This window comes from Coregonus lavaretus (genome assembly GCF_964263955.1).
Source record: "Coregonus lavaretus genome assembly, chromosome: 3".
Classification (NCBI taxonomy): Eukaryota; Metazoa; Chordata; class Actinopteri; order Salmoniformes; family Salmonidae; genus Coregonus; species Coregonus lavaretus.
In genome coordinates, this window is record NC_139990.1 from 7,959,074 (window position 1) to 7,972,787 (window position 13,714).

Sequence of the window (13,714 nt, forward strand, 5' to 3'; positions counted from 1 at the left end):
GTTTCAAATAGATATGACAGCACTATGATGCCCTCTGGCACAACATCACAATGCCATGGCAGCCATTCTGACGCCACAAATATCCTATCCAAATGTGCATGGTGAGTGACATTATCGAATGCTGCTTAGATACAGTAACATGGCATTCAGCTCTGGGTTATTCAGCTCTGAAGCTTGCCAAACTCTCCTTTGTGACTTGTGTTTTGAACATAACTCTTAAAGCGTTGGGCCATATACAATTACCAGTCATAAGCCTGGTAAGCTTTTGGTATGGTGTCTGGTTTCTCTCTGGTGTGATATGTGGCATGGGGGTGTTGGAGAAAGTGGTAATCCAAGAGATGGCATCTAATACCCAGCCAGGACGTGTGTAATTGGCTGTGAAAAAGTGATGAACTGTCCTACTGGGCACACACTGGTTGAATCAACGTTGTTTCCACATCCTTGCAATTAAATTATGTTGAACCAATGTGGAATAGACATTGAATTGATGTCTGTGCCCAGTGGGGTTTGCCTTTGTGTAAAATATTGAGTACAAAGTATATAAACATTCCAATTATGTCATAATAAGTGAATTGACTCTTCGCTAAGCCCCGCCCTAGAATTTGGGGCAACCAATCGCAGCACTCAAATGGATAGCAACTGTCATTGAGTCTGACACCTTGAACAAGTTCACCTTTCAAACCCTTGGAAGACAAGGAGGGTTATGGCAAAAACAGAGTTTTCATCAAAACATTCATTGTTTAAATGGCTAAATAATTGAACAGTGCACCAGGGGTACATGCAACTATGACACCTGAAATACAGAGCCTGTTAAAGTGTTTCTTGAAACTGAAATTATACTGTTGTTGCATTGTCAACAAGTTTGACCAATTTGACTTCAGATTCTGACGTTTATCTACATTTCTCCAAACATCACATTTCTAAGTTGCTTTGACACCCTGGTTTGCTATGGTCCAAGCACCTAGGGGCTGGTTAAATTTAGGCATTCCTTCTGAATGATTAAGTTAAGGGTTAAGGTTTGGGATAGGGTTAAAACAAAGGCTTACGCCCATCCGCCACCGGAGCCGGAGCTCAAGGCTTACGCCCATCCGCCATTCCTGTCCACAACGCCCTAGCAAAGCCCAAGCCTACTTCATGGTAATAGCGCTCACATTTGCCCCTAGTGGCGGGTTTTGAAGGCATCTCCCAACATCCTCGGGACATAGATGGACGTCCAATTTCTAGGTGAATTTTGTTGCTAGTTAATAGCAAATCTATTTTATTTAATTTTTCAGTTGAAATGTATTTATAAAGCCCTTTTTACATCAGCAGATGTAACGTGCTTATACAGAAACCCAGCCTAAAACCCCAAACAGCAAACAATGCAGATGTAGAAGCACGGTGGTTAGGAAAAACTCCCTAGAAAGTCAGAGGAACCAGGCTCTGAGGGGTGGTCAGTCCTCTTCTGGCTGTGCCAGGTGGAGATTATAAGAGTACATGGCCATTAAGGCCAGCTCGTTAAGGCCAGTTAATATAACTCATTTTTTGTTGTCGACATCAGGATATGATTTGAGAGCACCAAAAGTGGTTAGTAGCTTTGACTGCATGCTGACACAGTGTATTCAGAGCCACCCAGTGGCTAGCCACATAAAAAAACTCATTTTACCAGGTTCCTGTGAAGCAATTGTTATGACAGTCCACCACAACATACCTGAGAGGCTCCCGATTATCAGGGAGTAGACCTAGTCTGTGTTTAATTTAATTGTGTATTAAAACAGTTTGAGTTTGAGATCATTGTGAGGGGTTTTCTCCACTAGTTTAATGGGGAATTTCCCGGGAATTTCCGAAGTTGCAACAGTAACCAAGGGCGGGGCTTAGCGATGGGTCAATTTTGCATGAAAGGGGAGTAAAAATGAACACTTCACAAAAGTCTTGTGGCAATGTTTACAGTGTTGTGCATCTGAACATAGATATTTGAACTAGCTTTAGTTGTGTTAACCTCTGGGGATCAAAAAGTGGATTTAAACCATGACACTACCTACCCAAACATACTGTATGTGCATGGCGCACTATGGCCAAGGATTATGGCTTGTGAGAAATGTGTCACTTCTCCAACTTCCTTAGCTTTTATTTAGTCCTGACCTCCAGGTAGCCCTCATGTTCTCCCTTCATCCCTCTACAGGCAGATGAGGGGAGTATGGCTATGGGGGGCAGCCTACCACCGTCCGGACCAACTTCACCAACAAACAACTCACCGAGCTTGAGAAGGAGTTCCACTTCAACAAGTCCCTGACCCGTGCACAGTGCGTGGAGATCGCCACAGCGTTCCAGCTAAACGAGACTCAGGTCAAACTGTGGTTCCAGAATCGCCGGATGAAACAGAAGAAGCGCAAGAAGGAAGGCCTGCTGCCCAACAAAGCCCCTGCGTCAGACCCAGGGGATAGCTGCCTGGTGAAAGCAGATGATGCCGAGTCTGAGAAGTCCCTCTCTGCCCCTTCTACCCCATCTCCCACCTTTTCAACAGTGTCCTCTGGGGTTGACCCATACTCCTCCAGCTGAAGAACCCCTGCCTTGTGGCACCAATGGTCTACATATACCAAATATGATATACACGTCCTAACCCGGATAGGTTAAATTAATTCTAACAGAGTAAATATAAAAACGTATGCACTACTTGGGAGATACTGAGACAGTGAGATTGGACTATTGTCCAGGCTACGTGGTTAATCTATGGCAGGGGTAGGCAACCCTGTTCCTGGAGTGCCGCAGGTACTGCAGAATTTAGTCCCAACTAGGCACCACTCTGAGCTACTTAGCTAATTGATCAGTTCAGTGATTGCCTAAATTCAACACACCTGGTCTTCCAGGTCGGTTAAATCAAAAACATGAAGTGCCTGCAGCACTCCAGGACCAGGGTTGCCTACCGCTGATCTATGGTGTTGAAATTTCAGCCCATTCTCTTATGGAGCACACCAGGAGGTGCCGATTCTGCAGGTACCAGATTACGTTTGGACCGGGCGAAATGTGGAAGCTATACCGTCCACTTGGGGCTACGTGAGCAACTATTACCTTCTAGTAGGCTTGCAGCTTGACAAACAACTTATATATGTCCTCTACCATTAGAAACTGTCATTTCATTTCTAGGGTAAATGAGTTCAAATTAAATAGACCGAGAACAGAACTACCGGAATGTTCCTTTTGTACCTGCCGATGGGGCGGTAGTAACACAGCCTTGGGACTGAAGTATAACAGCTGGCGAGAAGTGCACAATATCTGTCTTATCGCCATGTTTCTGGTTTGTAATGCTCTTTACTTTTAACAAATGTACTATCAGACATCATTTAAATGTTTGTGTCGATTTGAATAATTACAGTTTTTCCCAATTGTTTACACACTAAAACTGACCCATGAGGCACAATGACCCAAACCTGTAACCTATTTAGCAGAACCAGACACCAAATCTGCAGTACTACTGGCACATGTTTTGCTTTACACTCAGATTGCAATTCTATAACAAACATTTGGCAAAACACAACACACAATTCTCTACCTTTGGCACAACCTTCACTACTAAAATCTCTTGTGTGCAAATGAAAAGCAACACTGTTCAACAAGCTAAACTCAATTACCAATTGATCACTTTCACTCTTCACATGTGCGAACACTAATTGTGTAAATTTTCACTTTGCAATCAGACCATTGGTATGGATAAAAAGGCCACAGGTGAGTACTCCTGTGTTTGGAGAACAATGGAAGAAAACTTAGCAGGGAGAGGTGGAGGTGGAGGTGGGGGGAGAGGTGGGAGTAGAGGTGGAGGTGGGGGAAGACCAAGAACAGGGAGAGTAATCTCTGATGAAATTTGGGCGACTGTGGTGGACCATGTGGTCAACCATGGTTTGACCTTGAGAGAGGCTGGGCAGAGAGTGCAGCCCAATCTGTGCCGCCTCATTTTAGCATCCATTATCCGGACGTTCCAAAATGAGAATAGGTATGTACTGCAGACATCGGACCTATCTACTACTTGACAGTAGTACAACATAAAGCACAGTAAAGACTGTAGATTCCATGTATTACTGTATGAAATTGGGAGCTATACTATTGTAACATGTTTATCATGTATACTGTATTACTGTAGTGTTTACTGTACTGCATGCTATTTTGTTTTTGTAGAACTGAAAGACGACCACCTACTGAATCACTGAATTTGGAGATGAGGTATTTACCATTGTTATGTAACGACCTGGATGAAACAAATACCTGTGTACCAAATTGATTCATCGAAAAATGCATCACTGACACAGACAGTTGGTTGCACTTGAAGTTGTGTTTTACGTCGCAATCAGCGAGGAGAACTCATATGGAATCACTGCTGGTATATTCTTAGAATACCTACTGAATCATGTTCTAACCTGTGTTTCTGGCCTGTGTTTCTGGCCTGTGTTTCTGGCCTGTGTTTCTGGCCTGTGTTTCTGGCCTGTGTTTCTAACCTGTGTTTCTGGCCTGTGTTTCTGGCCTGTGTTTCTAACCTGTGTTTCTGGCCTGTGTTTCTGGCCTGTGTTTCTGGCCTGTGTTTCTGGCCTGTGTTTCTAACCTGTGTTTCTAACCTGTTTTTCTGGCATGTGTTTCTGGCCTGTGTTTCTGGCCTGTGTTTCTGGCCTGTGTTTGTAGCCTACTATCCTAGTGTTGTGAGTGTCAAAATGGAATCACTGCTGGTATATTCTTAGAATACCTACTGAATCATGTTCTAACCTGTGTTTCTGGCCTGTGTTTCTGGCCTGTGTTTCTGGCCTGTGTTTCTGGCCTGTGTTTTCTAACATGTGTTTCTGTCCTGTGTTTCTGGCCTGTGTTTCTAACCTGTGTTTCTGGCCTGTGTTTCTGGCCTGTGTTTCTGGCCTGTGTTTCTAACCTGTGTTTCTAACCTGTGTTTCTGGCCTGTGTTTCTGGCCTGTGTTTCTGGCCTGTGTTTCTGGCCTGTGTTTGTAGCCTACTATCCTAGTGTTGTGAGTGTCAATCTGAATGTATTGTGTTAGGTTTGCATGATGTGCCACGCTTTCATGTAGGCCATACTAAAATTGTTCTATTTTTCAGCTTTAATATTGCAGATAGATTGTAACTTCCATCAATGTAATTGTCTGCATCACTTCCAATCCCCCATATGTTTTTTCTCTCGCAAATATATATATATATATATATATATATATATATATACATACACATACATATACACACACATACATATAAATACATATACATATATACATATCTTTAAAAATATTTATATATTTCCCTTTTTTACTTTCCAATCCCACCACCCCTTCCCTAATTGGAGTAAACTAGTGAACAACAACGCTTAGGCCTCTACTTCCAGCTTATACATACTATATACATTTCATGTAGGCTATACTTGATTAGACGCTGAGTTTTATCAGTTAGGAGGTTGATTATGACATGTATTATATGCTTGTGTCTGTTACTATTTATTAGAGCAGAACACAGTACGTCGTTTACGGGTCAGAATATGTGTATTAAAGTGCTTTTGCCTCTATGACATATGTTTATTGTGGCGCAAACGATGCAGGCCGTTTGTCTCGCCATCTATAACCAAGTGTTCAAATTTGGATCTCTCATCAATACAATAATAATAATAATAATTATTATTATTATTATTATTTATATAGTTTTTCATTACAAAGATAATCTTAAAGATGCTGTAAAAACAAACAAAACAAATGTAGAGATCTGGGAGGTCTTGGGCGATGGTCTTCCACAGATTCAAATGATAACATGTTGTTCACGTAGGCAGTTCAGAAAGGCTGGGCAGTAGCTTAAGTGGAGGGAGCTTCGATGGCACAGAGAAGGAGCAGCACCAGTTACTTAGACAGGCCCAGACTCAGAGCTCTTCATCAGGCACCTCGTTCGTTGTCTCCTCCTCCTCCTCCTCCTCCTCCTCTGTAGGTAGGCTGGATAGTCCACTACTGAAGTGTAGCACTCATCTGGGTGATGCTTGGCAGCTATAAGCGCAAGAAAGACCACCACACCTCGGCAGTAGTCAGGAAATAGTCCCCTACGAGGTGGGCCTCTCTCAACCCCTCACACCGCAGTCCACATCTTTCATGAAACCAGGGTCAGCCTGGTCTCATAGACTAGACGTAGCATAGTAAATGTAATTCTGATTAGAAAGATATGTTAAGTTTGGTATGGTTACATAAGACAGATGGTTCCTTAAGGCAAAAATGAAAGTACAGTAGTTGGTCAGGGTGGCTGGGTGGGCATACAACATGAATGTCTAGCAACCCAAAGGTTGCGAGTTTGAATCTCATCATGGACAACTTCAGCATTTTAGATAATTAGCAACTTTTCAACTACTTACTACTTTTTAGCTACTTAGCATGTTAGCTAACCCTTCCCCTAACTCTAACATTAACACTTTTAGCTAACCCTTCCCCTAACCCTAACTGTAACCCTTTTAGCTAACCTGCCCCTAACCCTAATCCTAACTTTAACCCTTTAACCTAGCTCCTTAACTTAATCCTAACCCCTAACCCTAACCCTAACCCCTAGCCTAGCTAACTCTAGTCACCTAGCCAGAATTTGTAACATATCATACATGTAGCAAATGTGTAATATAATGTACATTTAGCAAATTCTTAACATATTGTAAATTTTTCAATTTTGTAACATAGAATACGAATTGTAATTTGTAACATATCATACGAAATGGGTGATGGACATCCACAAATTAATACATACCATACGAAATGTAACATATCATACTAAATGAGTCTCGGATTTATGTACAGAATATTACGAAATGCTCTGAGACCAGGTTATCAGGGTAGGTGGAAAAAAGCCAGTGCTAAATTGATGCATCTTTCAAATTATTGCATAGCCAGCTAGCTAGTTAACTACCTAGCTAAGCCTGTGGAAAGTAAGACCTAAGGGCCCATAGAGGCTGTTACAATAGTGCTATTCTTATATACGAGCATTGCAAGTTTATAAACCTACGAGAATGACCTGACCATAAGAATGGGCTACACTACAATACATTCTTAGAAAAAATGGTTGTGGATAGAACCAGAAAGGGTTCTATTGCTTGCTTCATATATGGCACCCCTAAAGGTTCTCCATAGAACTCTTTATTTATATTTTTGATTCTTTGATCAGAACACAAGGGGTGCTTCTTCACTGAAGCAACATTGGAACCATATAAAACCCTTGGATATGGAACCAATTTCGGATCTATATAGAACCTTAAGGTGTGCCATATATGAAGTAAAAATAGAACCCTTTTTGGTTCGATCTATAACCTTTTTTTCAAAGAGTGTAGGTTAACCCACTCGGCACAGACGTCAATTCAACTTCTAATCCACGTTGGTTCAACGTCATTGAATTGAAATGACTTGCAAACAACGTTGATTCATTCAACGTGTGCTCAGTGGGAAGGTTTTTCATGTCCAAAGTCCAACGCCAGTATGTCTCCAGCATAGGGCTTTACGCGTTCCACTAAAACGCTCTCAATGCATGCAGCAGTGATCGCATTACCCCCGTCTCATGGGGTAAGCATTATTGGCATAATAAAGGCATGTTTATCCACGGAGGGGATGAGAGTGCTAACGTCATTGTCAATCGCGATGACAACCTTATCGAGCTGTTGGTTTATTGAATGGACAAAAAGAAAGGCCATTGATTAAAACATCAAGAGGATGATATTGACACAAATGCGCCCCTTTGGCCCTGTCATTGTCGGTGTGTCTGTCAATCTCCTCAACGTACCAGAGAGGTGTGTCATCTCGATCTGATGACAGAGTTCTGGGTAAAGACGCATCAGAAAGGATGCTCCAGATCCAAGGTTGAAAATGAGCAGTGACTTGGTTGTGGCAATACACATACGAGTAAATATTGCAATGTAAATATTGCAACATAAATACTCCAATGTGCCAAGTGCCAACGGTGTGCAATGGGAGTCATGTGTTTAATAAATTACCTACAGAGAAACATAAATATGTTGTGGCAATTCATAAGGTGTCATTATTACGCAAGAAGGGTCTATCATAATGACTGGAGTGTATAAAGTCACTAATAAAGTCAGGAGCTGAAACACAAACACACACACACACACACACACACACACACACACACACACACACACACACACGCACGCACACGCACACACACACACACACACACACACCACACACACACACACCACACACACACACACACACACCACACACACACACAGTGTGTGTTATTTTGATACATGTGGGCTGGTACTAACACCTCTATTGTTCCTAATTTCAATAGCTTCTAGAAAATAAATATAAGAAACATGGGCAGTGAATTGGTTGTGGCAATACACATACAAGTAAATATTGCAATGTAAATACTGCAATGTAAATACAGCAATGTGCCAAGTGCCAACAGTTTGCGATGGGAGTCATGTCCTTCCGGATGCCCTGCCCATATTGAGCAGTGAAATTACAGGACAGATGCAGGCCTATGTCCTTTGATTCATGTGAGACTTACAGTGCATTCGGAAAGTATTCACACCCCTTGACTTTTTCCACATTTTGTTACGTTACAGCCTTATTCTAAAGTTGATAAAATACTTTTTTTTTTAGAAAGGCACACCTGTCTATATAAGGTCCCATAGTTGACTGTGCATGTCAGAGCAAAAACCAAGCCATGAGGTCGAAGAAATTTTCCGTAGAGTTCCGAGACAGGATTGTGTGTCACGATCGTCTGAAGGAGCGGACCAATACGCAGCGCGTGGAGTGAACATGATGACTTTATTATTTAAAGCAACCACGAAGAAAACAACAAATGACGATACGTGACGTTCAAATACTGATACAGACTAACAGCAACACGGTAACAATAACCCACAACACAAAGGAGAAAACACACAGAATATATATGGCTCCCAATCAGAGATAACGAGCCGACAGCTGACACTCGTTACCTCCGATTGGGAGTCATCGACCAATCACCACCTGACACAAACAAAATGAAACTCACCCATCCCCAACACCACCAAATGAAATACACCCAAACACATGAAAATGAACAACCCTGGCTCAATTATAAACGTCCATAGAGCCAGAGTGTCACAGTACCCCCCCCTAAAGGTGCGAACTCCGGGCGCACCAACATCAGGACTAGGGGAGGGTCTGGGTGGGCGTCTGTCCATGGTGGCGGCTCTGGCCCCGGTCGTGATCCCCACCCCACCACAGTCACAACCTGCTTCGGTAGCCTCCTCCCAATGACCACCCTCCACCTAACCCCACCTGGACTAAGGGGCAACCCCGGACTAAGGGGCAGCATCGGCCTAAGGGGCAGCACCGGGATAAGGGGCAGCACCGGGATAAGGGGCAGCACCGGGACAAGGGGCAGCACCGGACTACGGGGCAGTACCGGACTAAAGGGCAGTACAGGACTAAGGGGCAGCACCGGGCTAAGGGGCAGTACCGGACTACGGGGCGGCACCGGGCTAAGGGGCGGCACCGGACTCAGGGGCAGCACCGGACTAAGGGGCAGCACCGGGCTAAAGGGCAGCACCGGACTAAGGGGCAGCACCGGACTAAGGGGCAGCACCGGGCTAAGGGGCAGCACCTGACTAGATGGAGGATCCTGGCTGGCTGGCTCTGGCGGATCCTGGCGTGACGGCTCTGGCGGATCCTGGCGGGACGGCTCTGGCGGATCCTGGCGGGACGGCTCTGGCGGATCCAGGCTGGACGGCTCTGGCGGATCCTGGCGGGACGGCTCTGGCGGATCCTGGCTGGACGGCTCTGGCGGATCCTGGCTGGACGGCTCTGGCGGATCCTGGCTGGACGGCTCTGGCGGATCCTGGCTGGACGGCTCTGGCGGATCCTGGCTGGACGGCTCTGGCGGATCCTGGCTGGCTGACGGATCTGGCTGCTCATGGCTGACTGACGGATCTGGCTGCTCATGGCTGGCTGACGGATCTGGCTGCTCATGGCTGGCTGACGGATCTGGCTGCTCATGGCTGGCTGACGGATCTGGCTGCTCATGGCTGGCTGACGGGTCTGGCTGCTCATGGCTGGCTGACGGATCTGGCTGCTCATGGCTGGCTGACGGATCTGGCTGCTCATGGCTGGCTGACGGATCTGGCTGCTCATGGCTGGCTGACGGATCTGGCTGCTCATGGCTGGCTGACGGATCTGGCTGCTCATGGCTGGCTGACGGATCTGGCTGCTCATGGCTGGCTGACGGATCTGGCTGCTCATGGCTGGCTGACGGGTCTGGCTGCTCATGGCTGGCTGACGGATCTGGCTGCTCATGGCTGGCTGACGGGTCTGGCTGCTCATGGCTGGCTGACGGATCTGGCTGCTCATGGCTGGTTGACAGATCTGGCTGCTCATGGCTGGCTGATGGTGCTGGCTGGGAGGCTGGCGGTGGAGGCGGACCCCAGCCTCGGATTGCAGTCATCACCTCCAGCAGGGCGGCTCCCATCTGCAGGAGCTGCTCTTTCTGGTCCCGAACCTGAGCTTCCAGTCTAGTATGGGTTGCGTCGGCTCCTGCTGATTCCATAGCAGGTGTATGATTCTGTCTGGCGGAAGGCTCTAGCGGCTCCTGTCTGGCGGAAGGCACTAGCGGCTCCTGTCTGGCGGACGGCTCTGAAGGCTCATGGCAGACGGGCGGCTTTGCAGGCTCAGTACAGACGGGCGGCTTATGCAGCGCTTGACAGACGGGCAGTTCAGACGCCATAGGGCCGACGGGCAGTTCAGGCGCCGTTGGGCAGACGGCCAGTTCAGGCGCCGTTGGGCAGACGGCAGACTCTGGCCGACTGGTGACGCACCCCGTAGGATTCGTGCGTGGAGCAGGAACAGGCCGAGCTGGGCTGGCGACGCGCACCTTATCCCTGGTGCGAGTGGCCGGAACAGGCCGGGCCGGGCTGGCGACGCACATCGTGGACCTGGTGCGTGGAGTAGGAACAGACCGGTCCGTACCGGGAACACCCACCACTGGCCTTAACTGGGGATCAAGAACGGACCGGACCAGACTGGGAACACACTTCAGTCTCTCATGCCGTGCCACAACAACTTCCCTCCCTCTACTCGCCAATGGCTCCCGTAATCCGATAGCCTTCTCTCCAGCTCTACCTGTGGCAGCCTCCTGCTGCCCAGGCGCCCAAGCCATGTGCCCCCCCCCAAAAATTTTTTGGGGAGTAACCACGGGCTTCCAGCCTCGACTCCGCGCTTCCTCTTCATACCACCTCCTCTCGGCTGCAGCTGCCTCCAGCTCTTCACGAGGGCGGTGATATTCCTCCTCATACCACCTCCTCTCGGCTGCAGCTGCCTCCAGCTCTTCACGAGGGCGGTGATATTCCTCCGGTTGTGCCCAAGGACCCTTTCCAGCCCGAATCTCCTCCCATGTCCAAAAATCCTTAGGAGGCGTCCATAAATCCTGCGTAGGTAGGTCCTGTTGCCGCTTGTTACGCCGCTTGGTCCTCTTGTGGTGGGTTATTCTGTCACGATCGTCTGAAGGAGCGGACCAATACGCAGCGCGTGGAGTGAACATGATGACTTTATTATTTAAAGCAACCACGAAGAAAACAACAAATGACGATACGTGAAGTTCAAATACTGATACAGACTAACAGCAACACGGAAACAATAACCCACAACACAAAGGAGAAAACACACAGAATATATATGGCTCCCAATCAGAGATAACGAGCCGACAGCTGACACTCGTTACCTCCGATTGGGAGTCATCGACCAATCACCACCTGACACAAACAAAATGAAACTCACCCATCCCCAACACCACCAAATGAAATACACCCAAACACATGAAAATGAACAACCCTGGCTCAATTATAAACGTCCATAGAGCCAGAGTGTCACATTGTGTCGAGGCACAGATCTGGGGAAGGGTACCAAAAAATGTCTCCAGCATTGAAGGTCCCCAAGAACAAAGTGGCCTCCATCATTCTTAAATGGAAGAAGTTTGGAACCACCAAGACTCTTCCTAGAGCTGGCCGCCCGGCCAAACTGAGCAATCGAGGGAGAAGGGCTTTGGTCAGGGAGGTGACCAACCCGATGGTCACTCTGACAGAGCTCCAGAGTTCCTCTGTGGAGATGGGAGAACCTTCCAGAAGGACAACCATCTCTTCAGCAGTCCAGCAATCAGGCCTTCATGGTAGAGTGGCCAGACGGAGCCACTCCTCAGTAAAAGGCACGACAGCCCGCTTGGAGTTTGCCAAAAGGCACATAAAGGACTCTCAGACCATGAGAAACCAGATTCTCTGGTCTGATGAAACCACGAGCGAACTCTTTGGCCTGAATGCCAAGCGTCACGTCTAGAGGAAACCTGGCACCATCCCTACAGTGAAGCATGGTGGTGGCAGCATCATGCTGTGGGGATGTTTTTCAGCGGCAGGGACTGGGAGACTAGTCAGGATCGAGGGAAAGATGAACGGAGCAAAGTACAAAGAGATCCTTGATGAAAACCTGCTCCAGAGCGCTCAGGACCTCAGGCTGGGCGAAGGTTAACCTTCCAACAGGACAAAGACCCTAAGCACACAGCCGAGACAATGCAGGAGTGGCTTCGGGACAAATTTCTGAAGGTACTTGATTGGCCCAGCCAGAGCCCGGACTTGAACCCGATCTAACATCTCTGGAGAGACATGAAAATAACTGTGCATCGTCGCTCCCCATCCAAAATGACAGAGCTTGGGAGTATCTGCAGAGAAGAATGGTAGAAACTCCCCAAGTATAGGTGTGCCAAACTTGAAGCGTCATAACCAAGAAGACTCAAGGCTGTAGTCGCTGCCAAAGGTTATTCGACCAAGTACTGAGTAAAGGGTGATAATACTTATGTAAATGTTATGTTTCCATTTTTGTTTTTGTTTCTAATTTGCAAAAATGTCTAAAAACCAGTTTTTCCTTTAGCATTCTGGGATATTGTGTGCAGATTGATGAGATAATAAAAAATAAAAAATAATAATTTTAGAAATATTTGTAATGTAACAAAATGTGGAAAAAGTCAAGGGGTCTGAATACATTCCGAATGCACTGCCCAATAAATGACCTACAGAGAAATATAAATATGTTGTGGTAATTCATAAGGTGTCATTATTACGCAAGAAGGGTCTGTCATAATGACTGGAGTGTATAAAGTCACTAATAAAGTCAGGAGCTGAAACACACACACACACACACACACACACACACACACACACACACACACACACACACACACACACACAAATGCAGAGTGTTTCAACAAGCAACGGCCTGCCCTAGGCTTACTTGTGCTTAGCCTCCCAAATGTTGATTGGGTTCAGTGTGTGTTATTTTGATACATGTGGGCTGGTACCAACACCTCTATTGTTCCTAATTTCAATAGCTTCTAGAAAATAAATATAAGAAACATGGGCAGTGACTTGGTTGTGGCAATACACATACAAGTAAATATTGCAATGTAAATACTGCAATGTAAATACAGCAATGTGCCAAGTGCCAACAGTTTTGCGATGGGAGTCATGTCCTTCCGGATGCCCTGCCCATATTGAGCAGTGAAATTACAGGACAGATGCAGGCCTATGTCCTTTGATTCATGTGAGACTTACAGTGCATTCGGAAAGTATTCACACCCCTTGACTTTTTCCACATTTTGTTAGGTTGCAGCCTTATTATAAAAATGATTAAATTAATTTTTTCATCATCAATCTACACAAAATACCCCATAATTACAAAGCGAAAACAGT

The 13,714-nt window shown here is 46.2% G+C and overlaps 1 pseudogene across 1 annotated transcript in view; it reads left to right on the forward strand.

Annotated features, from left to right (window-relative positions):
- The window catches only part of LOC311109907 (homeobox protein Hox-A1a-like), a 4,257-nt pseudogene extending 1,719 nt beyond the window's left edge, over positions 1-2,538 (forward strand). Inside the window, exon 2 of the transcript in view lies at positions 2,162-2,538. The product of the transcript in view is annotated as a homeobox protein Hox-A1a-like (transcript). The remainder of the gene's footprint in view (positions 1-2,161) is intronic.
- The last annotated feature ends 11,176 nt before the right edge of the window (positions 2,539-13,714 follow it).